At 45.8% G+C, this 25,709-nt stretch overlaps 1 protein-coding gene across 4 annotated transcripts in view; it reads right to left on the reverse strand.

Moving 5' to 3' along the window:
* The window catches only part of MECOM (MDS1 and EVI1 complex locus), a 792,569-nt gene that overhangs the window by 252,696 nt on the left and 514,164 nt on the right, over window positions 1-25,709 (reverse strand). The gene's annotated exons all lie outside the window — the stretch shown is intronic.

A 25,709-nucleotide genomic window follows, 5' to 3' on the forward strand; every position in this document is an offset into this window, starting at 1 on the left:
CAAAAAAACACCCGGGGATCGCTTGTGCATGACAGGCAATCCCCGCAAGGTTTTTTTGGCCGCGAAGCATATGGGGCGGAGACTCGAGCACCCACGATACTCAATGCATACCCGAGCACCCAATGCAAACTCAAGTAGCAAGCACTTGCGCTCAACACTAGTTGCCATATCATCATCTTTTTTTTTTTTACTTTTGAAAAAAATCCCAACCCCAACCCTAGCCCAACCCTAACCCCAACTGTGACCCTAACCCCAGCACAACCCTAACCCCAACCCCAACCCTAACCCAAGAGTTTATTTTTTTACGCCATTCCTCGTGCGGTATAAGTGATAAGACGACTTTAATCTTCGGGTCGGAAGATACCAGAATCATATTGGGTTTTTATGATTGACAGCTGTCACACACTAAAAGATGCATTTTTTTGTAAAATCTAGTTTTTGCATCGCCATATTTTGAAAGCTATAATTTTTCCATATTTTGGCCGACAGAGTCATGTGATGGCTTGTTTTTTGTGGGATGAGTTGCCGTTTTTATTGGTACCATTTTCAGGCACTTGACATTTTTGATCGCTTTCTATTCCGATTTTTGAGAGGCAGAATAAACAAAAACCAACAATTCAGGAATTTTATTATTTTTTTTATTCTGTTCCGCGTGTGGTAAAATTGATAAGGTAGCTTTATTCTTCGGGTCAGTACGTTTACAGCGGTACCACATTTATATCGTTTTTCTATGTTTTGGCGCTTTTACATAATAAAAGCAATTTTATAGAAAAAAATTATTTTTTTGCATCGCTTTATTCTGAGAGCTATAACTTTTTTATTTTTCGGCTGATGGTATGGTGGCTTGTTTTTTGCGGGACGAGATGAGGTTTTCAGAGGTACCATTTTTATTTATATTAGTCTTTTTGATCGCGTGTTATTCCATTTTTTGTTTGGCGGTATGATGATAAAGCATTGTTTTTTGCTTCGTTTTTTTTTTTTTTTTTTTACCGTGTTCACTGAAGGGGTTAACTAGTGGGACAATTTTATAGGTCAGGTCATTCCGGACGCGGTGATATCAAATATGTGTACTTTTATTGTTTGTTTTTTTTTCATAATATTTATTGATGGGTACATTATATTTTTATTTTTGGTGGATTATTATTATTATTATTTTTTTTTTCATTTTCTGACATTTTTTTTACTTTTTTTACTTTGTCCTACTATGGGACTTTCACTTTTTTTATTCTGATCGCCTGCATAGCACAGGAATGGAGCACCATCCCTGTGCTATACAGACTGTCAGCACTGCATAGGGAGAAGATAGTTTGGTCATGCACTGTGCATGACCAAACTATCTTACTGCTGTCTGGTGACCCGGATGTTGTGATGACGACATTGGGTCATCATGGCAACATCCGGGAAGTCGTGGCAGACAGGAGGAGAGTATTGCGATCACCTCCCCTTGCCACCGCAATGCTGCGATCTGCTGCGATCGACTTCGATCGTAGCATTGCGGAGGTTAATGTGCCGGGACTGCTCCCTGCACATAGTACTGGGTGTCAGCTGTGACAATCAGGCTGTGCGAGCGCAATCGCAAAGACGTACTAATACATATCAGGCTCTCAAAGACCAGGGCGCTGATACGTGTTAATACATCTTGGGCTTTAAAGGGGTTAAGAGGTTCCTCTGTCCTCCACTCATTACCTGTATTACTGGCACCTGTTTGAACTTGTTAGTAGTATAAAAGGCACCTGTCCGCAATCTCAAACAGTCACACTCCAAAGTCTACTATGGTGAAGACCAAAGAGCTGTCGAAGGACACCAGAAACAAAATTGTAGCCCTGCACCAGGCTGGGAAGACTGAATCTGCAATAGGCAAGCAGCTTGGTGTGAAGAAACCAACTGTGGGAGCAATAATTAGAAAATGGAAGACATACAACACCACTGATAATCTCCCTCGTTCTGGGGCTCCACACAAGATCTCACCCCATGGGGTCGAAATGATCTCAAGAACGGCGAGCAAAAATTCCAGAACCACACGGGGGACCTAGTGAATGACCTGCAGAGAGCTGGGACCAATGTTACACAGTGTGATGAACCCGTAGCCGCCATCTTGGTAATGATAAATCATATCCAGGGATGGCCACACTTCAGCAGCCCCCACCCTTGGGACCTTCTGTTAAAACGTCAACTAGATAGTTTCCCCCCATCCAGGCTCCTGTAAGATAAGAAGCCTACTTAACACTTGAATGCTAGGAGCTTCAAAGACTTCGAGAGGAAACACAGCCAGCAGGGGGGGGTGCTTCGTCTATCTGTACCTGACCATTTGTCCCATAGGACTAGTTTCTTTGTCTGTCACAAGCATGGAGGCATAAGATATAGAAACATGAATAGTACACGCATGTTGCGTGGGATGGGCCAATAAAAAAATATCACGGCGTCCCGGAGCCATTGCGCACACAAGCCTCCACGGTAGACGTTTGTACGTGCTCTGGAAGCCAAGATATAGCGCGGAGCCATTCCTGAGGACCGTATGGTATCATAATTGATATCAAAAGGTCGGTTACGGCGGCCCGAATCCATGGGAACCCCTGGGGGTATCATGAGACCATCCCAGAAGAAGTTATTGGGTTCCATAGAATTTGGGCTTCTGATCGAAGTTAGACCTGAGGGTGGAGACTGAGTCAGCTGACCTCACCAGCAGTGGGCGGGACAGGGCAGGTAAGATAGCAGGACAGACAAGAGACAAGTCAGTCTTGACCCAAGAGTGGTGTGCTGAACATCTGAGCACCAGCTGAGGCCACCAAGGGGAGGAGCAGTTTGACCATGCGGTGGTAGGCCTCAGCCTGTAACAAAGAACCGTGCCTGCGATCGCAGAATCCTCTCCCTGCGTCACAAGAAAATCAAGAAACCGGTAACTGATATGCTGTGGTGATTCTGTGTGTTGTATTCCATTGTTGTATAGTTTAGCCTGACCTTATACCTGTGTATATTTAGTTGTATATCGTGTATCTAGTGTATTATTATAATCAATTACCTCAAGTAATTGTGGGCCTGCCTTTTATTCTGCATAACGAACGCACGTCCGTGTGAGCTCGGCTCAAGCCAAAAACGCTACCCAGGGTTGGTTCCTGACCCGATATAGGCCCATTCACGGACTGGGCGTATATCTAAAATAGGGACTGGTGGCAGCATACCAACTGGGGATTGGGGAAGGCTGGTAGTGACGGTCGGAGGTTCAGATATATATATTCCTGGCGCGGCCAAGGAAGATATATATACCGCCCTCACTACAGAGGGCCCCGATACCCAGTAGGTTACAGGACAGTCTCCCTGGCGACCGCTTATCCTAGGTGCAGTTCCTTGACTGACCTGAGGCTAAGAGGGCGCTAGCGAGTTGTGCTGTGTAGTGACGTTACGGTTTAGTGACGTTGAAGGGATAACACACTACCGTGTTCCCTGCGCTGGTTGCAGCTTCCTGGCACTACTTTCTCTAGGTGCAGTACCTTGACTGACCTGAGAGGTAAGGGGGCGCCAGAGAGCTGCACCCACCGGCCGGCTTTCATCACATTGGTGGCAGAGCGGTGGGATTGCAGAATAATAGTGTTGTGGGACCCCTACTCCCAGGCACTAAAGACTGCCAGTGGTAACTTCCACTGCTGGAGTCTTAAGGTCAGCCCAACGTTAGACGGTCAGGCTAAAAGTATAACAAGGTGTGTGCAAACTCAGGGTTGCAGCGGTGTCGGTTACCAAGATGGCAGACGGCACCAGGAGCAAGACCCTGCAAGAGGCTAATGCTACGGTCCGTGTGGCAGGAGGGGAGGACATTGTTACTCATGGCGAGGAGGAGTCCAGCCCGGGCACCTCAGGGAGCCAGTCCCCAGTATACGGTCCCGCAGTGGGCTGCCCACCACCTACCCAGCCCAGCCTGTCCAGATCACAAGCCCTTTTACAAGCGGCTATGGCAAGTCTCCAGTCTCATGGCGATGCCGTCTACAAAACCCTCCTGGCAGCATCAGAGAAGGCAGCGGAGGAGGAGCGTGCAGAGCGGGCTGCGGAGCGGGCTGCGGAGCGGGCTGCGGAGCGTGAAGCTGCAGAGCGCCGGGAGGCTGCGGAGCGTGAAGCTGCAGAGCGCCGGGAGGTTGCGGAGCGTGCAGAGCGAGCTGCGGAGCGCCAGCACCAACTGGACCTGGCCCAGCGGGGGCTTCCGCTAGAGCAACCAACCCATCAGGAGACCAAGTCGTCCAAAGTCCGAGCTGAGGACTTCCCTCTACTGGAGAAGGATGGGGACCTGGACTCCTTTCTGGTGGCATTTGAACGGACCTGTCTTCAGCACCATCTGGCCCGGGATCAGTGGGCCAGATACCTGACCCCCCGTTTGAGGGGTAAGTCCCTGGATGCCTTGGGGGACTTACCTGCCGGGGAGGTACAGAACTACGACTGCATCAAGCGGGCCCTGATCCGGCAGTACAACCTCACTCCCGAGTCGTACCGCCAGAAGTTCCGGAGCCTGCTGCGTGGCCCCAAGGACACCTGGACCGATCATATGCGGGCGCTGTTGAGAGCCGCAGAGCACTGGACCTCGGGTCTAGCGCTTACTACCCGCCAGGAGGTCCAGGAACTGTTCGTCACGGAGCAGTTCTTGTGGAACTGCCCAGAGGACCTCCGACAGTTCCTCCGTGACCGAAAACCAACAGGGGCTTCTGCTACAGCCGCCCTGGCAGACGAGTATGCCAATAACAGGGCGCCTGAGCTGAAGAAGTCTGCCAGCAGCACCTGGAGAGGGGGTAAGCCCAGTCATGCCCCTGTTTCCCCGGCCCCTAGAACACAAGTGGTGTATCCCCCTGTTGCCCTCTCCAGGCAAGGACCAGACGTAAGACGTTGTCATCTATGCAACAAACCAGGACACTTTAGGGCTGAGTGTCCCCAGCGCCAAAAGACCCCATCCCAGTCCCAGAGAGCGCCCAATGTTTTGTGTGTGGGAGGGGGTGGTGGTAGGTCCCTGGACAACATCCAACCCGTCACCATAGGCCGTTCTGCGGTCATGGGACTGCGGGACACGGGCGCTGAACGAACACTGGTACGGCCTGAGGTGGTGTCCCCCCAGGACTTGGTACCAGGGAAGACTCTTTCCGTCTCCGGGGTTGGAGGCGTGGAGCCGGCACTTCCCGTTGCCATGGTGTATTTGGACTGGGGTGCCGGAAGGGGGATGCGGGAGGTGGGAGTAACGCCAAATATTCCCGCAAATGTTTTATTAGGGACCGACTTGGGGCGTCTAGTATCGCAGTATGTACCCTCTGAACCCCCAAGTTCGGCCCCCCAAGAGTGTATTGATTTGTCTGCTGCTAATGCCAACCATGTTGTATGTAGTGTGTGTCCTGCTGAGGAGGAGGGAGTGAAACCTGAGGGTAACACCTGCACAGACACAACACAAACAGGGTTAGTGAAAGCAGGTGGGGAGTGTGGGGATGCCCGCAGAGGTGCTCAGCCGGCGTGCCGTGACCTCTTGTCCTCCGGTGAGGGAGGGGGCGGGCAGGATTCTGTAGAGGGAAGCTCAGGGATGGAGAGGGGGGCAGCTACCGGCAGTGTAGGGCTCCCAGGGGTATCCAGGCTGCTGAGTATAGGCCCACTGCAGGGGGAGGAACAGGCCATGGGAGGTGGGGGTGTCCCAAGAGAGGAGCCGCCAGGTAAGACCCCAGGGCAGGAGTTCCCCACATCCGAGATGTCCAAAGGCCTAGGAAGCCTGCCTGATCGGGCGGCTTGGTCAGAAACAGAGGGGAAGCAGGCACTACCCACGGTCACAGCGGTCATAGCCGCTGTCACCAGGAGTGGGAGCGCCGGAGCCCAAGGAGCCTTGCAGAGGTCCGACGGCTTCCCCACTTCTGACCAAGTGTCTGCCGGGTCAGACAGCGGCCAGGTGACATGCCCGGAGGGGCTGACAGAGGATGTGGCAGTTTCGTCGATTCTGGCCACATCAAGTCAGGAATTTCAGGCTGCGTTGGAAGCAGACGACAGCCTGAAAGCTCTCAAGGAACAGGCGGCACAGCCTCCCATGGAGTCAGACTGCGAGCGGGTGGTCTGGGACCAGGGACGGCTGTACCGGGTAACGGTCCAGCAGGGTTCACCGGAGGCGTGGCCCAGGGACCGACAGTTAGTGGTACCCTATCCGTTCAGGGCGGAATTGTTGCGGATCGCACACGAGATTCCGATGGCCGGACACCTAGGGATCGCTAAAACCAAGGCCAGGATAGCTCAGCATTTCTACTGGCCTGGGATGGGAGCCGCGGTGGGTGCCTACTGCCGTTCGTGTGACACCTGTCAGAGGGTGGGGAAGGCGGGGCCGCGCCCCAAAGCCCCACTGGTAACTCTGCCAATCATCGAAGAGCCTTTCTCGAGGGTTGCTGTGGATCTTATTGGACCTCTGTCCACTCCCAGCCACTCCGGGAAATGCTTCATACTCACGGTAGTGGACTATGCCACCCGGTACCCGGAAGCGGTAGCTTTGTCGTCCATTCGGGCCGACAAGGTGGCTACCGCCTTACTGGAGATCTTCTCCAGAGTGGGTTTCCCCCAGGAAATGCTCACCGACCGAGGGACCCAGTTCATGTCGCGGCTGATGGAGTCCCTCTGTAAGCAAATGCAGGTGCAACATCTGGTGGCCAGCCCGTATCACCCACAGACTAATGGCCTGTGTGAGCGGTTCAATGGCACCTTAAAGCAGATGCTTAAGATGTTGGTCGACTCCCACGGGAGAGACTGGGAGCGTTACCTCCCACACCTCCTATTTGCTTACCGGGAGGTTCCGCAGGCCTCAACGGGGTTCTCCCCCTTTGAGCTCCTGTACGGGCGACGGGTACGGGGCCCCCTGGCTCTGGTGAAGGAAGCATGGGAAGGGGATTTGGCCACCCCCGAGGTGTCGGTCATCGAGTATGTCGTGCGCCACCGGGACAGGATGATGGCCTTGGCAAAGCTGGTGCAGGACAATATGGCCCAGGCCCAGGCCGACCAGAAGCGGTGGTACGACCAGAATGCTTGTGAGAGGACCTACCAGGTGGGTCAAAAGGTGTGGGTACTGGTCCCCGTACCACAGAACAAGCTTCAGGCAGCCTGGGAAGGTCCCTACTTCGTGCACCAGAAACTCAATGCCGTCACCTATCTGGTCACCCTGGATCACGCCCGTGGAAGGAGGAAGGCCTTCCACGTGAACCTGATGAAGGCTCATCATGAGCGGGAAGCGACTGCCCACCCAGTGTGCAACCTTCCCGAGGAAGGAGAGGTAGAAACCCTCCTGGATCTGCTCACCCAAGCCAAGGCGGGTGGGTCCATCGAGGATGTGGGGGTTGGCCACCAGCTCACGGAGGACCAACGGTCCCAGCTGGGGACCACCCTGCACCCCTTCCGGGGGCTGTTCAGCAGCCTGCCCGGAAGGACTGAGATGGCTGTCCACAACGTGGACACTGGCGATCACCCGCCGATCCGGCGTTCAGCATATCGGGTCTCTTTCGAGGTGCAGGGAAACATGCGCCAAGAGATAGACGAGATGCTGAAGCTGGGGGTGATCCAGGCATCCAGCAGCGCGTGGGCCTCGCCTGTAGTCCTCGTACCAAAGAAGGACCGAACTACACGGTTCTGCGTGGACTACCGGGGGCTCAACGCTGTAACGGCCACCGATGCGTTCCCCATACCACGCATCGATGACCTGCTCGATCGGATGGCCGGGGCTAAGTACCTGACCATCATGGATCTGAGCCGGGGGTACTGGCAGATTCCTCTGACCCCCGCGGCAAGGGAACGCTCTGCCTTTATCACCCCTTTTGGACTGTACGAGTCCACAGTGATGCCATTCGGCATGAAGAATGCCCCTGCCACTTTTCAGCGGATGGTCAATACGCTGCTTGAGGGACTTGAAGGGTACGCGGCTGCGTACTTGGACGATATTGCAGTCTTCAGTCCCACTTGGGAGGATCACCTAGAGCACCTGCGGCAGGTGCTCGGTCGGATCCACCGGGCAGGCTTGACCATCAAGCCGGAAAAGTGCCAGCTGGGCATGAGTGAGGTCCTCTACCTGGGTCACCGGGTAGGCGGGGGGGTTCTGAAGCCAGAACCGGGGAAAGTGGATGCCATCGCATCCTGGCCCACTCCTAGGACCAAAAAGCAGGTGATGTCCTTCTTGGGGACCGCCGGGTACTATAGGAGGTTCGTCCCACACTATAGCACCCTGGCCAAGCCCCTGACGGACCTCACCAAGAAGAAGCTGCCCGTCGCAGTCGACTGGACAGTCGCCTGCGAGACAGCTTTCGGGGCACTCAAGGCCGCCCTAAGTAGCTCCCCTGTACTGCAAGCTGCCGACTTCGACCGGCCGTTTGTGGTACAGACCGACGCCAGTGACTTTGGCCTCGGTGCTGTGCTAAGTCAGGTCAACACGACAGGCCAGGAACATCCTGTCTTGTACCTGAGCAGGAAGCTACTGCCCCGGGAGGTGGCTTACTCCACGGTGGAAAAAGAATGCCTGGCAATTGTATGGGCCCTGCAGCGTCTGCAGCCCTACTTGTACGGGAGCCATTTCACCGTGGAGACGGACCACAACCCCCTCAGCTGGTTACACACGGTCTCTGGGTCGAATGGCAGGTTGCTACGCTGGAGCCTCGCTCTCCAGCAGTACCACTTCTCCATTCGCCACAGAAGAGGCCGTGACCACGGTAACGCTGACGGGTTATCCCGGCAAGGGGAGGGTGCAGAAGGACGCACGGGGGAACACAGGAATGTGCTACCCCCTCGCGCCCTCGTATAGGGGGAGGTGTGATGAACCCGTAGCCGCCATCTTGGTAATGATAAATCATATCCAGGGATGGCCACACTTCAGCAGCCCCCACCCTTGGGACCTTCTGTTAAAACGTCAACTAGATAGTTTCCCCCCATCCAGGCTCCTGTAAGATAAGAAGCCTACTTAACACTTGAATGCTAGGAGCTTCAAAGACTTCGAGAGGAAACACAGCCAGCAGGGGGGGGTGCTTCGTCTATCTGTACCTGACCATTTGTCCCATAGGACTAGTTTCTTTGTCTGTCACAAGCATGGAGGCATAAGATATAGAAACATGAATAGTACACGCATGTTGCGTGGGATGGGCCAATAAAAAAATATCACGGCGTCCCGGAGCCATTGCGCACACAAGCCTCCGCGGTAGACGTTTGTACGTGCTCTGGAAGCCAAGATATAGCGCGGAGCCATTCCTGAGGACCGTATGGTATCATAATTGATATCAAAAGGTCGGTTACGGCGGCCCGAATCCATGGGAACCCCTGGGGGTATCATGAGACCATCCCAGAAGAAGTTATTGGGTTCCATAGAATTTGGGCTTCTGATCGAAGTTAGACCTGAGGGTGGAGACTGAGTCAGCTGACCTCACCAGCAGTGGGCGGGACAGGGCAGGTAAGATAGCAGGACAGACAAGAGACAAGTCAGTCTTGACCCAAGAGTGGTGTGCTGAACATCTGAGCACCAGCTGAGGCCACCAAGGGGAGGAGCAGTTTGACCATGCGGTGGTAGGCCTCAGCCTGTAACAAAGAACCGTGCCTGCGATCGCAGAATCCTCTCCCTGCGTCACAAGAAAATCAAGAAACCGGTAACTGATATGCTGTGGTGATTCTGTGTGTTGTATTCCATTGTTGTATAGTTTAGCCTGACCTTATACCTGTGTATATTTAGTTGTATATCGTGTATCTAGTGTATTATTATAATCAATTACCTCAAGTAATTGTGGGCCTGCCTTTTATTCTGCATAACGAACGCACGTCCGTGTGAGCTCGGCTCAAGCCAAAAACGCTACCCAGGGTTGGTTCCTGACCCGATATAGGCCCATTCACGGACTGGGCGTATATCTAAAATAGGGACTGGTGGCAGCATACCAACTGGGGATTGGGGAAGGCTGGTAGTGACGGTCGGAGGTTCAGATATATATATTCCTGGCGCGGCCAAGGAAGATATATATACCGCCCTCACTACAGAGGGCCCCGATACCCAGTAGGTTACAGGACAGTCTCCCTGGCGACCGCTTATCCTAGGTGCAGTTCCTTGACTGACCTGAGGCTAAGAGGGCGCTAGCGAGTTGTGCTGTGTAGTGACGTTACGGTTTAGTGACGTTGAAGGGATAACACACTACCGTGTTCCCTGCGCTGGTTGCAGCTTCCTGGCACTACTTTCTCTAGGTGCAGTACCTTGACTGACCTGAGAGGTAAGGGGGCGCCAGAGAGCTGCACCCACCGGCCGGCTTTCATCACACACAGGCTACCATCAGTAACACCCTATCCGCCAGGGACTCAGATCCTGCAGTGCCAGACGTGCGCCCCTGCTTAAGCCATTACATGTCCGGGCCCATCTGAAGTTTGCTAGAGAGCATTTAGATGATCCAGAAGAGTATTGGGAGAATGTCATACAGTCAGATGAAACCAAAGTAGAACAGTTTGGTAGTAACACAACTCGTCGTGTTTGGAGGAGAAAGAATGCTGAGTTGCATCTAAAGAACACCATACTTACTGTGAAGCATGGGGATGGCAACATCATGCTTTGGGGTTGTTTCTCTGCCAAGTGACCAGGACGATTGGTCCGTGTACATGAAAGAATGAATGAGGCCATGTATCGTGAGATTTTGAGTGCAAACCTCCTTCCATCAGCAAGGGCATTGAAGATGAAACGTGGCTGGGTCTTTCAGTATGACAATTATCCCAAGCACACCACCAGGGCAACGAAGGAGTGGCTACATAAGAAGTATTTGAAGGTCCTGGAGTGGCCTAGCGAGTCTCCAAAATCTAAACCCTATAGAAAACCTTTAGAGGGGGTTGAAAGTCTGTGTTGCGTTCCGACAGCCCCAAAACATCACTGCTCTAGAGGAGATCTGCATGGAGGAATGGGCCAACATACCAGCAACAGTATGTGCCAACCTTGTGAAGACTTACAGAAAACGTTTGACCTCTGTCATTGCCAACAAAGGGTATATAACAAAGTATTGAGATGAACTTTTGTAATTGACCAAATACTTATTTTACACCAAAATTTGAAAAAAGTTTCTTTCTAAATCAGACAATGTGATTTTTAGGATTTGTTTTCTCATTTTGTCTCTCATAGTTGAGGTCTACCTATGATGTCAATTACAGGCCTCTCTCATCTTTTTAAGTGGGAGAACTTGCACAATTGGTGGCTAGCTAAATACTTTTTTTTCCCCACTGTATATACATACAGTGCCTACAAGTAGTATTCAACCCCCTGCAGATTTAGCTGGTTTGATAAGATGCAAATAAGCTAGAGCCTTCAAACTGCAAATGAGAGTAGGTTTTATGAACAGAAGCATAAATCTTACAAACCAAAAAGTTATGTTGCTCAGTTGAATTTTATTAAATTTTAAACATAAAAGTGTGGGTCAATTATTATACAACCCCTATGTTTAATATTTTGTGGAATAACCCTTGTTTGCAATTACAGCTAATAATCGTCTTTTATAAGACCTGATCAGGCCGGCACAGGTCTGTGGAGTTATCTTGGCCCACTCCTCCATGCAGATCTTCTCCAAGTTATCTACGTTCTTTGGGTGTCTCATGTGGACTTTATTCTTGAGCTCCTTCCACAAGTTTTCAATTGGGTTAAGGTCAGGAGACTGACTAGGCCACTCCAACACCTTGACTTTTTCCCTATTGAACCAGGCCTTGGTTTTCTTGGCTGTGTGCTTTGGGTCGTTGTCTTGTTGGAAGATGAAATTACGACTCATCTTAAGATCCTTGATGGAGGAGCGGAGGTTCTTGGCCAAAATCTCCAGGTAGGCCGTGCTATCCATCTTCCCATGGATGCGGACCAGATGGCCAGGCCCCTTGGCAGAGAAACAGCCCCACAGCATGATGCTGCCACCACCATGCTTGACTGTAGGGATGGTATTCTTGGGGTCGTATGCAGTGCCATCCAGTCTCCAAACGTCACGTGTGTGGTTGGCACCAAAGATCTCGATCTTGGTCTCATCAGACCATAGAACCTTGAACCAGTCTGTCTCAGAGACCTCCAAGTGATCATGAGCAAACTGTAGACGAGCCTTGACAAGACGCTTTGAAAGTAAAGGTACCTTACGGGCTCGTCTGGAACGGAGACCATTGCGGTGGAGTACGTTACTTATGGTATTGACTGAAACCAATGTCCCCACTGCCATGAGATCTTCCCGGAGCTCCTTCCTTGTTGTCCTTGGGTTAGCCTTGACTCTTCGGACAAGCCTGGCCTCGGCACGGGAGGACACTTTCAAAGGCTGTCCTGGCCGTGGAAGGCTAACAGTAGTTCCATAAGCCTTCCACTTACGGATGATGCTCCCAACAGTGGAGACAGGTAGGCCCAACTCCTTGGAAAGGGTTTTGTACCCCTTGCCAGCCTTGTGACCCTCCACGATCTTGTCTCTGATGGCCTTGGAATGCTCCTTTGTCTTTCCCATGTTGACCATGTCTGAGTGCTGTTCACAAGTTTGGGGAGGGTCTTAAATAGTCAGAAAAGAGATCTTTAAGCCACACATGTGAAGCTCATTATTCTTGGTGCCTGAACTACTTCTTAATACTTTAGGGGGACCAAACAGAATTCTTGTGGTTTGAGGGGTTGAATAATAAATGACACTCTGAATTAACTTTTTACGTTTTTTAAAAAAAAAAAAAAAATTTGCTGCAGTGCATTTCCCACTTCCAGGCTGATCTACAGTACAAATGTCACAATGCCAAGTTAATTCCGCATGTGTCAACCAGCTAAATCTGCAGGGGGTTGAATACTAATTGTAGGCACTGTATATATATATACCGTATATATATATATATATATATATATATATATATATATATACATATATATACATATATACATATATAGCAACAGTTAGACAGAGGTGGAGAAACTGCTGCAAAGTAGGAATGCTTTAAAAAGTAGAAGTGTGTTTTATATATATATATATATATATATATATATATATATAACTTTATAAAACGTAGAGATATATAAACGTAAGATGCTTATAACGTTTTGGGTGCTCATGTTTTTAGGGGTACATTAACAGATCAATTCCTGCTTACAAGAAAGCCAATACAATTTTTTTTCTTTTTCTGAATCTCTTCAGTATCCTTGTCATGCTTCATTGCCTTTACAAGCCACTATTCTACTGTTGCAACAAAGATTACTAGGAATCTAACAGGTAAGGCCTCAAGCAAACATGAGAATACACTAGGCCACAATTGAAGGCACAACAAGGACATGTTATCTACTTGACATCTTTGTAGTTCTAAGCAAAGGCCAAATAAAATGGCAATCTGTAGTGTCCCGAGGCAAAGAATGTGTAATCAGATGGTATTTTTGTATGAATATATACTGTATGTGGCTAAGGTAATTACATTGTAAATATGATGGATAGCTTTTCAAAGAAATGAATTTAAATGTGATGTAAATGTCTATTACAATTAGAAATTAAATTATTCCAATCAATCTGAAATAGCATAATTGTCATCTACAAGGTGCAGAAATTAAGGTTGCTATGTGATGATATTTGACCTATATACTACTCTATACTTTCATCACAAAAAAAACAAAAACACTAAGGGGCTGATCCATCAAAACTGGCGTTTTGCAAGCCAGCCTTGATATAAGTTGCTGTGGAGTAATTTGTTTGAAATTCAATAAAAGGCATGCAAAACTGCAAAAATGTTTTGCAACTATGAGATGTGCAAAAATATTGTGTAATTTTAAACAATTTTACTCCAGAAAGGGTCCTAATCTACTCCTCAATGTTGAAAAAATTTTTATCTTTTTTAAGAGAAAAACATGTGAGATATTCCACTACATTGTCCTGTCCCCTGTACATACAGTCATGGCTAAAAGTGTTGGCACCCTTGAAATTGTTCCAGAAAATAAAGTATGTCTTCCAGAAAAGGATTGCAATCACACATGTTTTGTTATACACATTTATTTCCTTTGTGTATATTGGAATAACACAAAAAAAAATGAGAAAAAAAGACAAATTGGACATAATTTCACAAAAAAAACAATAATGGGCTGGACAAAATTGCTGGCATCCTCAACTTTATATTTGGTTGCACACCCTCTGGAATAAATATCTGCTTCCTATAACCATCAAAGCTTCCTATAACCATCAACAAGCTTCTTACACCTCTCAACTGGAATTTTGGACCACTCCTCTTTTGCAAACTGCAAGTCTCTCATATATGAAGGTTGTCTTCTCCCAACAGCAATTTAAAGATCTCTCCCAGGTGTTCAATAGGATTTAGATCCGGACTCATTGATGGTCACTTCAGAACGCTCCGACGCTTTGTTTCCATCCATTTCTGGGTGCTTCTTGAAGTATATTTGTGTCATTGTCCTGTTGGAAGACCCATGACCTAGGACGCAAACCCAGCTTTCTGACACTGGACACTACATTGCGACTCAAAATCCTTTGGTAATCTTCAGATTTCATGATGCTTTGCACACTGTCAAGGCACCCAGTGCCAGAGGCAGCAAAACGACCCCAAAACATTTTTGAACTTCAACCACATTGGACTATAGATACTGTGTTCTTTTCTTTGTAGGCCTCATTCCATTTTCAGTAAACAGTAGAATGATATGTGACGCGCCCCCTGGGCCTGTGTTGTGCAGGGAATACCCGGAGCTGGATCGCTGGGGGTTGTAGTCTCCGTGGCGCTGACCCGGTCCGTGCCCAGGGTGGTCAATTCAGTGGCAGTCTTATTAGTGAATTGCGGTCAGTGGGGGCTGCCACTGCAAGGCAGACCGCTGAGGTCGGTGTTATGTGTGCAGCTAAGAATGGGATGACTCCCCAAGGGAGAAGTATAGCCTCAGGGCAGTTAGTGTGGATGATGGGAGTGATGGTGCATGAGCGTCCCAGCACTGGTAGTGCTGGTGCGGTGAAGAAGCACAGAGACGTGTGGTTGCAGTTTCCAATTCTTTACTGGTCCTAGTCACCTCGGTACCGGCGGTGACTGCCCAAGCCGTGCTGCGTCCACCAGGCAAGGGGCTCGACCAACTCCCAGGCAATTCCAGAGCGTGGCACAGGGCTCCCTTCTCTTCCCTTCTCTGGCCGTGCCCCACCAGTGACTCTACGTTTGTCCGGCTGCCTCGGGCCTTCTCTTGGTACGCTGATCCCTATGTGGTGTGCTTTCCTGGTAGGTGTAGTGAGGGGTCGCACCGAGATATAGTCACGACCGCCGGTCTTTGGCTGAGGATTAGTCGCCTCCACCAATTTGGGATCCGGTACCCTGTTCTGCCAACCTGTCACCCGCAATCTCCTGGGCCTATGGGGTTCCTTCTTCTCTCGTGTCTCTGGGCCTCTCTTAATGTGCTGTTCCTTGTTTCCTTTCTCTTCTGTTCCTGTTCTCTCTGCTGTTTCTGGCCTCCACTCCAGGCCTGCCTCGTGGAGCTGGGCCCAGACTGAGCCACAGCTCCCTGTCAGCCCTCTCTGGCTGAACTCCTCTCTGAACAGACTTCCCGAACTGAACACTGTTCTAAGATGGTGCCCACCTTATATACCTCCCTCTATGTGTGAGCCCAGGTGACTAGCAACCAATGGGCTCCTACCTTTGCCCAGAGATCCACCCCTATCTGCTCCTACACCACTGGGTTTTCCTCCCCCTCCCCACTCCAGCCAGGGACAGATGCTGTCGTGCCTGCACTTCTGTCTAGTAGGAGCACCGTTGAGCTGTCCCTCGGAAATGGGGTGTGTGTGGTGCATGCAGCCTACCGAGTCCTGGTCCATACTCCGTCCTTACCCGGGAGTGGAATATCACACCTCTGGTTTGAGGTGCAATACCCCTGTAGCAGCCGAGCCCTCGGGGTGCTACATATGCTTTACTAAACTGCTCTATCTTGGTTTCATCTATCCACAAGAGGCTTTCCCAGAAGGATTTTGGCTTACTCACGTACATTTTGGCAAACTGCAGTCTAGCTTTTTTTATGTCTCTCTGTCAGCAGTGGGGTCCTCCTGGGTCTCCTGCCATAGCATTTCATTTCAATCAAATGTCGACAGATAGTTTGAGCTGACACTGATGCACCCTGAGCCTGCAGGACAGCTTGAAGTTTTTTGGAACTTGATTGGGGCTGCTTATACACCAACCGAACTATCCTGTGTTGCAACCTTTCATCAATTTTTCTATGCCGTCCACGTCCAGGCACTAGCTACAATGCCATGGGTAGTAAACTTCCTGATTATGTTGCGCACCGTGGACAAGGGAACATGAAGATCTCTGGAGATGGACTTGTAACCTTGAGATTGTTGATATTTTTCAACAATTTTGGTTCGCAAGTCCTTAGACTGTTTTCTTAGTATGGCACACACAGACACACAATGCAAAGATCGAGTCAACTTATCTCCTTTTTTATCTGGTTTCAGGTGTGATTTTCATATTGCCCAAACCTGTTTCTTGCTACAGGTGAGTTTGAATGAGCATCACCTGCTTGAAACAAAGTTGTTTACCCACAATTTTGGAAAGGTGTCAACAATTTTGTCCGGCCCACTTTTGGGGTTTTGTGTGAAATTATGTCTAATTTGCCTTTTTGTCTCTGTTTTTTTTGTATTGTTCCAATACATGCAAATGAAATAAGCATGTGTATAACAAAACATGTGCAATTGCAATAATTTTCAGGGAGAAATACTTAATTTTCTGGAACAATTTCAAGGATTCCAACACTTTTGGCCATGACTGAACATGTCCTGTTCCCTCATACATGTTATATTAAACTAAGCAGCATCAGCAAACCATATTTCGTGTATGGGGCCTCCAGGCAAATGATACCAGGGACAAAAACTCAAGAAGTTAATATTTGAATGCCCATTTGTTTTTCTCTCTCACAAGTAAAGGCACCACAAGAGTATACAGGCACCTTGAGTTACTTGACCACCATATCTATCCACATATCAACATTTTTCAACTAAATCTGTATTTTTTGTGAGATATAAAGTAGCCTAATCTAAAAAAAATTTTTGTTTTATAGCGCCCTTAGTTTCTTGGTGGCTTACTTTGAGCTTACTAAATTAAAAGTAATGAAACACTGTAAAAAGATAACATAACTATTACAAAAGGTTGTCCAGCCATTTTAATTCCTTTAAGAACTGTTTAGTATGCTGCTTCCGCGTGTCTGGTCCCACGCAGGTCTTTTGTTTTTACTGCTCCAAAAATGATGTGCTGATATGATGTAGGCAATCCCAGTGATTACCTTAGTTGTGTTGACATAACACCACTACAGTCAGTGATTGGTTGCTGTGATCTCATGTCTGTTTCAACATGTCATTGCTGGACTAGGAAGAACAGAGCACAGTTCAGGGTGCATTGGAACAGAAGCAACCATATTCTTTTAACCGGTTCCCGACCGCCCACTGTAGATAAACGTCCGTGCTGCCTGGGCTCTGTGCAGCGCGGACGTTTAAAAGCGGTGGGTGGTCTCACAGCGCTCAGGACCCCCAGGGTCCTGCAAGCGCTGCGATTCCGGTGCAGAGCGTTAGCTCTGACAGGGAACATCATCGGGACCTGATTGGATCAGGTCCCAGTGATGTTAACCCTTTGCTGTCTTCTATATGCTGCGATCTATAGTGATCGCGGCATATAGGAGACAGCAGGAGGAGAGGGGATCGTCTTACTTACCTCTCCGAAGACCTCCGATTCCTTCCAGGACCTGGGGTTGCTATGGCAGCTGGAGGTCACATGACCGCCTCCAGCTCTGCCATATATGGTGTCCTGTCTGGCTCAGCCTGCAGCTGAGCCAGACAGGAGATTCTGACTGAAACAGTCAGGGAAGATCTCACGTAATGTAATATATGTCTATTACATTACATGAGATCAGTGATCAGAAAAATAAAAATTAATGTCCCATACAGGGACTAAGTAAAAATGTAAAAAAAAGTAAAAAAAAAAGTTTTTAAACTGTTAAAAAAAAAATCACAAAATGAATAAAAATAAATAAATAAAATATTAAACCAATAAATCCGTATATTTTTACAAAACCAAAAAAAGAACACATATTTGGTATTGCCGCGTCCAAAACAACCCGAGCTATAAAACTGTCACACTAATTAACTCCTTCTGTGCACACCGTAATTAAAATAAATTAAAAAACGGAGCAAAAAAATATGCTTTTTCATCATATCGCCAAACAAAAATTGGAAAAAAATGCGATCAAAAAGCAAAATAGAAATAAAAATGGTACCGCTGAAAACGTCATCTTGTTCCGCAAAAAACAAGCCGCCATACAGCTCCATCAGCCGAAAAATAAAAAAGTTATAGTGCTCAGAATAAAGCAATGCAAAAAAAATATTTTTTTCTCTAAATTTGTTTTATTGTGTAAAAGCGCCAAAACATAAAAAAAAATACAGTAAGTGTAGTATCGCTGTAAATGTACTGACCCGAAGAATTAGCGCTGCCTGATCACTTTTACCACACGCAGAACGGCATAAAAAAAAACCTCAAAGAACAATTCCTGAATTGTTGGTATTTGTTAATTTTACCTCCCAAAAAACGGAATAGAAAGCGATCAAAAAATGTCACGTACCCAAAAAAGGTACCAATAAAAATGTCAACTCGTCCCGCAAAAAACAAGCCATCACATGACTGTCGGCCGAAATATGGAAAAATTATAGCTCTCAAAATATGGTGATGCAAAAACTAGATTTTGCAAAAAAAAGCGTCTTTTAGTGTGTGACAGCTGTCAGTCATAAAAACCCGATATAAATCTGGTATCTCTGTAATCGCACCGACCCGAAGAATAAAGTAATCTCATCACTTATACCGCACGAGGAGCGGCGTAAAAAATAAATAAAACCAATTCTTCACCTGCTACTGATTTGTTTATTATGTCTCCGAAAGATCGCAGTAAGGCTCTGCTCACATTTATCCTGCGCTCAGCGGTGAGTTCTTACACCAGAGTTTCCGTGTAAATCTCTGAAATACGTGATTCAGCCAGAACCCATGATGGAAGATTCCCAGTAATGAGGCAGATATAGGCCACTGTGGACGCCGTCTAGCCTGGGATCCCACAGTGTCATTTGTTTTAGGCGTGCATAAAAGTGCGGTTGGCCAAAGTTTTGTACACTTCTGAAAAAAACGACACCGCTAAACAGAGGCCAGACGGAGTCCAGAGTAACTCTGCTGCCTCATTACAGTGAATGGATCCCGCAGGGGTTTCATCTGAATTACATCACTTGGAAATTTAGATGGAAACCCTGATGTAAGTGCTCAGCCTAGAGCGCCGGATAAATGTTACATAAAATGTTCCCAATAAAAGCTTCAACTCAGTCCTCAAAAAAAGCTAGTCCCCACTCAGGTCTGTCATCTGTTAAAAATATAAGGGACTTCCAAGTTACTGGTAGCAGAAAGGCTCTGGAAAAGCGAAATGGCCCTTGCCCCCCAAAAGAAATTCAGAAAATTTTGTGCTCCCAAATCCAAATGCCTATTCTACAATAATTTGTTCTCCAATTGTCAAATAGCACTCCATCCCCCCCAGATCTCGCCGTATGGCTGAGCAGTACGATACAGCCACATATGGGGTATTGCCACTTTTAGAAGAAATTGTGTGACACATTTCGGCACCATTTTTACCCATTGCCCTGTGTGAAAATGTAAAATCTGAGGGTAAAACATTTTTTTGTGGTAAAAATATAATTATGCTTTTTTCACTGTCCAATGGTATAAATGTAAAAATTAAAAAATACTCACTACTTCCCTAGATGAATGTCACGCTGTCTCGGCGTTCAGGAGGTCAGGAGCCTATGCTGACCCTACACTGAGGCCCTGCCTAATCCCTCTACCTGGAGGTACTGTTGATTGTACAGAGGTCCAGGCCGCCAGCGTAAACCTACCTCCTGAGAATCCCTGAACCTCAGTAATCTAGTCCTGAGAAGGACCCCGATCACAACAATTGGGGACAGGACCGTATATGCCAAACATAGTACAAGACGAACGAGACAGTACAAGGGGCAAACCAAAAACCACCTTGCATACAAAAAACTTACACCACTACAACGGAGGGAACACCAACGGGTAAGGGGATAAAGAATAAAGCGAGGAAGGGAAAAAACCACACCGAGTACACTTCGCTCCTAACTCCACAATACCCCGTATCACTCTGATAGTCTGCATGAAAAGCTTTCACCGACAACTACCCTATCAGAACGGCAGGTATTTGAAGGAGTCCCAATATTGAAGAATTAACTGCAGCTGGGCGAGGCTGGGCCTCGTCTAGCACAGAGAGAGGGAATTAACTCCCTCCCTGCCGAAAAACACCAAGCACCAAAAACTCAGCTGCGAGAAGTCAGGCTGTGTAATCGCGACGATCTTCGTGGCGACACACCCGTGATAATGAATTCCTTGAGAGGTGTAGTTTACAAAATGGGGTCACTTGTGGGGGTTTCTGCTGTTTCGGCATGTCAGCGACTCTTCAAATGTGACATGGTGTCTGCCACCTATCCCAGCCAATAGAGCGCTCCTTTCTCTTCCGAATCCTGCCGTACACCAAAGCAGTGGTTTTCCCCCACATATGGGGTATCGGCGTACTCAGGAGAAATTGCACAACAAATTTCATGGTGCAATTTATCCTATTACCCTTATGATAATGCAAAATTAAGGGATGAAAAACGTTTTTGTGGGAAAAATGTGAAAATTTTATTTTTACGGCTCAATGTTATAAACTACTGTGAAGCACCTAGGGGTTCAAGGTGCTCACCACACATCTAGATAAGTTCCCTAATGGGTCTAGTTTCCAAAATGGTGTCACTTGTGGGGGGTTTCCACTGTTTAGGCACATCAGGAGCTCTCCAAACGCAACATGGCGTCTGTTAATTATTCAGACAAATTTTATATTCAAAAAGTCTAATGGCGCTCCTTCCCTTCCGAACCCTGCAGTGCACCCAAACAGTGGTTTTCCCTCACATATGGGGTATCAGCACGCTCAAGAGAAATTGCACAAAAAAATTTGGGGTCCATTTTTTCCTGTTACCCTTGTGAAAATAGAAAAAATTGGGTCTAAAGTAACATTTTTGTGAAAAAAGTTAAATGTTAATTTTTTTCTTCCACATTCCAAAAATTCCTGTGAAGCACCTGAAGGGTTAATAAAGTTCTTGAATGTGGTTTTGAGCACCTTGAGGGGTGCAGTTTTTAGAATGGCATCACTTTTTGGTATTTTCTGTCATAAAGACCCCTCAAAGTGACTTCAAATATGATGTGGTCCCTAAAAAAATGTTTTTGTAAATTTTGTTGGAAAAATGAGAAATCGCTGGTCAACTTTTAACCCCTATAGCTCCCTAACAAAAAAAAATTTGGTTCCAAAATTGTGCTGATGTAAAGTATACATGTGGGAAATGTTATTTATTAACTATTTTGTGTGACACATCTCTCTGATTTAAGGGCATGAAAATTCAAAGTTAGAAAATTGCAAAATTTTCAAAATTTTCGTCAAATTTCTGATTTTTTCACAAATAAACGCAAGTGATATCGAAGAAATTTTACCAGCATCATGAAGTACAATATGTCACGAAAAAACAATCTCAGAATCAGGGGAATACGTTGAAGCGTTCCAGAGTAATTACTTCATAAAGTGACAGTGGTCAGAATTGAAAAAATTGGCCTGGTCACAAAGGCAAAAACAGGCTCTGGTGCGAAGTGGTTAATATTTTATAGAAATCTAAACTGTTTTTGAATTAATTTTAGGTACTTGGGCAATGTCTCCTAGACATAATTTTCTTCACAAAAACTCACAGTGAGAGACAGATTTGCCCAAACAAATAAATAAATGGTAGTTCATGTAATGCAAATAAAAGGCCGAATCCACCAGAGTTATGCTCTCTTATTGGCCATCGAAAAGGTTTTAAATTGGTAAAAGCTCTTCCATAGTGACCACTAATTGGAAATACAGTAGCTACAAGGGTTTTCATTATGAAACAACAGCTATAAGTATCATTTAGGTGGACTCGACTGGCTTAATAATTATTGCCTCTCACATTATTTCTCTGTTATAATCATAGATATAATCTTGACCCATTAACAAGTTACAGCTAGGTCAGTCCTACACTATATTTATGATGACTTAGAATAAATGCCAGTTCAGACAATTCTGTTTTGTAAAAAATATCCCCAAATTCCTTAATCTCTTGATCAAAGTAAGGAAGAAGGAAGAAAAAAGTAATACTCCACCAATTTAGATGTGAATATGAGGTTTATAAATCTTAGTTATATTTTGAAACTTCAAGATCATGTATGGATGAATTGGCAGAGTTTACACTACATGACTTGCTTCCAAAAATGACCACCGATCGGCTACATTTTGCCCATCTGTGGGCATTTAATAGCCTGTTCAGATAGTCCAACAGAGTATAGAATGATGAGTAATAGATCATTGAGTGCACATAGGCTGTCATTGTTCTCAGCACTTTTTATGTTTACACCTGACGATGTGCTTCCGACAACAATGGTTTTCAAGTAAGCTTAAAAAGCATTTCACCCGACAAACAAGCGGTTTGCTCATAGATTAGGTGATTATCACCCTAATTACACTGGTCTACTATTGGGAAATGAGAATTGGGAACATTTGTTTATGAAAATAGGCTAGTGTAAATGCACTTTAAGGCTGCCTACTCACATTAAATAACTGTCAACTTATGAAGCCAATGGCTCCATCCTTATGATAAATAAAAAGTAAACACTCAAAGTCAAAATGACGGGTAACAATCAACATGCAAGGGACAAAGATGAAGATATTCCACATTTTTATATTTACCCCCTTCTTTTCACCCCAATGTGCCATGCAGAGTTAGATACATCTTGAGCATCATTGTACCTTATGTTGACCTGTCCACAGTTATTTGACCTGGGCCACCTTCACAGGTTCGATTTTCAAGCACAAGTTTAATTTGTATATTTTGCTGTGGGAGGTGATGGGGAGAAGGAGATTGTGAGCCAAACTTGCTATTTCTAATGATAGGGTCAAACGGACAGCACACAGATGTCCTTTTCAAACACGGATGTGTGAATTCAGCATTACTAATAAATAATAAGCTGGCATTACATAAACAGATTACAGAAATATGTACGACAGATGCCAATAAGCCCAACAGATACTGTTTAAATTAAACAGTGATTGTTCAGCCAAGCAAACCAAGAGCATAGTGATATCACATATGTCATAATTATTCGAAATAATAATGTGTATTTAACATTCCAATTACATTTACTTTGGATCTCATTGACAATTTATTTTTATATTCTCTGAACTCTGATGGTTTTAGAGCATTGGTGTAAAAAAGAAATACATGATAATTTATTTTAATACATACAAGCAACTTACAGCCAGGATACTTTCAGTCTCACCCAATTCTCTAGTCAATAACGCAGAAAGTTATTTTATTGACATTGAAACAAAATCATTTATATTATTTTGCTGATGGAATGGCCTAGTGGAACGGTGACAAAGTTAAGGTTACAAACTTTTCCCTGCACTGCTTTCAACTAAGCAGACAGAATTCATTGCTTTTCATACATAATTAAATTTGACAAGGAGGTTGTCAATTCATATTTATCATGTGTCTGATATGTCAGCAAACTTGATAGTTGGGGGTTTTGTCTTCCCATGATGCAACTATGAAAGGCATGGACATCTACCAACTTCACCGTTCTAGTGTAAATTTAATTTCCCCAGTAATTGATAAGTCTAGGTTTGTATGACAGACAAGCCAAGCCAATGTCTGAAAGAAAATCATTTCTGTTTCTATTAAGTTGTGTGTATAAAAAAAAGGTAATTGAAACCATTGTGATACATTATCTTCTACCTTATATTGTATCATCAACTGTTCACAAGCCACAGCCTAAAACTGAACATTGATGTTAGAATTTTGATGGTAAATCCCAATTATTTTGACTGTGTCTGTTCAAAATGTAGTGTCCTAACAGACATTATCCTGATGAAATTTTGGAAGGAGAAAGGCTACATTTTAACATGTCCGATCCTTGTTTCTACAATAAATGGCAGTCATTAATGATTTGATTCATTAACATAACATGCATGGTTATGTGAGCTAAGCATTCACTAAAACTAATAGCTGATGGCTGAACAACTATTTAATGACCACCTTAAGACTCTGCTCCCATTTATTGACATATACATAAAATTTCTCTTGTAATTCCAACTGTTTTATTACTTTCGTAGTTATCTGGCGCACCTCCTGCTTTGGGCACTAAAAAATATTCTTGTGAATATTGTAAATAGCCTGTAAATCAAATCTGTCTAAAGCCCCCGTCACACTAAGCGAAATCGCTAGCGAGATCGCTGCTGAGTCACAAGTTTTGTGACGCAACAGCGACCTCAGCAGCGATCTCGCTACGTTTGACACATAGCAGCGACCAGGCCCCTGCTGTGAGCTCGCTGGTCGTGTCGAAATGGCCTGGACCATTTTTTGATCATTGAGGTCCCGCTGGGTAGCATGCATTTGTGTGTTTGACACCTTACCAACGACTTCGTTGGCGACTCAGAACTGAGACACATAGGCGTGCATCATTATACAGGTCGCTACAGGTCTCCTATCGTTGCTGCTTCGTTGGGAAGATCTGACTGTTTGACATCTCACCAGCGACCACATAGCGACGCAGCAACGATCCCTGTCAGGTCGTATCATTGTCGGGATTGCTGTAGCGTCGCTAAGTGTGACGGTACCTTTAGACATTACATAATGAAATTAGGAAACTAACTTCCCCAATATATATAGCAATGCAGGAGTATATTTTTCCCAACACAGAGCTAGACATACTTCATGATCCGAGAATAAATCTGAGCTTTGAGCACCTTGTAACATACCTTGTTAATATATGTCAATTGACCTCCCCTTTAGTACCCTTTATTGTTTCTTAAATGTCCAATAAAATAAAATGCACTTTAAATTGAAGAACATGATTGAGTTGCAACATGAATCTAATGCCAATATCTTCACACAATTATGCCAAGCATCCTCCATATACCAGAGCACACTACACAATCTGTCAAAAGTCAACTTCTCACCACCTTCAAAAGCTTTAACCACTTCGCGCCAGAGCCTGTTTTCGCCTTCATGACCAGGCCAATTTTTTCAATTCTGACCACTGTCACTTTATGAGGTAATTACTCTGGAACGCTTCAATGGATTCCCCTGATTCTGAGAAAGTTTTTTCATGACATATTGTACTTCATGATAGTGGTAAAATTTCTTCGATATCACTTGCGTTTATTTGTGAAAAAATCTGAAATTTGGCAAAAATTTTGAAAATTTTGCAATTTTCAAATTTTGAATTTTAATGCCCTTAAATCAGAGCGATATTTCACACAAAATAGTTAATAAATAACATTTCCCACATGTATACTTTACATCAGCACAATTTTGGAACCAATATTTTTTTTTCTTAGGAAGTTCTAAGGGTTAAAAGTTGACCAGCGATTCCTCATTTTTCCAACAAAATTTGCAAAAACAATTTTTTAGGGACCACATCTTATTTGAAGTGACTTTGAGGGGCCTTTATGACAGAAAATACGCAAAAGTGACACCATTCTAAAAACTGCACCCCTCAAGGTGTTCAAAATCACATTCAAGAAGTTTATTAACCCTTCAGGTGCTTCACGGGAATTTTTGGAATGTGGAAGAAAACAATGAACATTTAACTTTTTTTCACAAAAATGTTACTTTAGACACAATTTTTTTATTTTCACA

This window comes from Phyllobates terribilis, unplaced genomic scaffold (assembly GCF_046119375.1).
Source record: "Phyllobates terribilis strain yellow unplaced genomic scaffold, ASM4611937v1 Scaffold_3__8_contigs__length_932513732, whole genome shotgun sequence".
Classification (NCBI taxonomy): Eukaryota; Metazoa; Chordata; class Amphibia; order Anura; family Dendrobatidae; genus Phyllobates; species Phyllobates terribilis.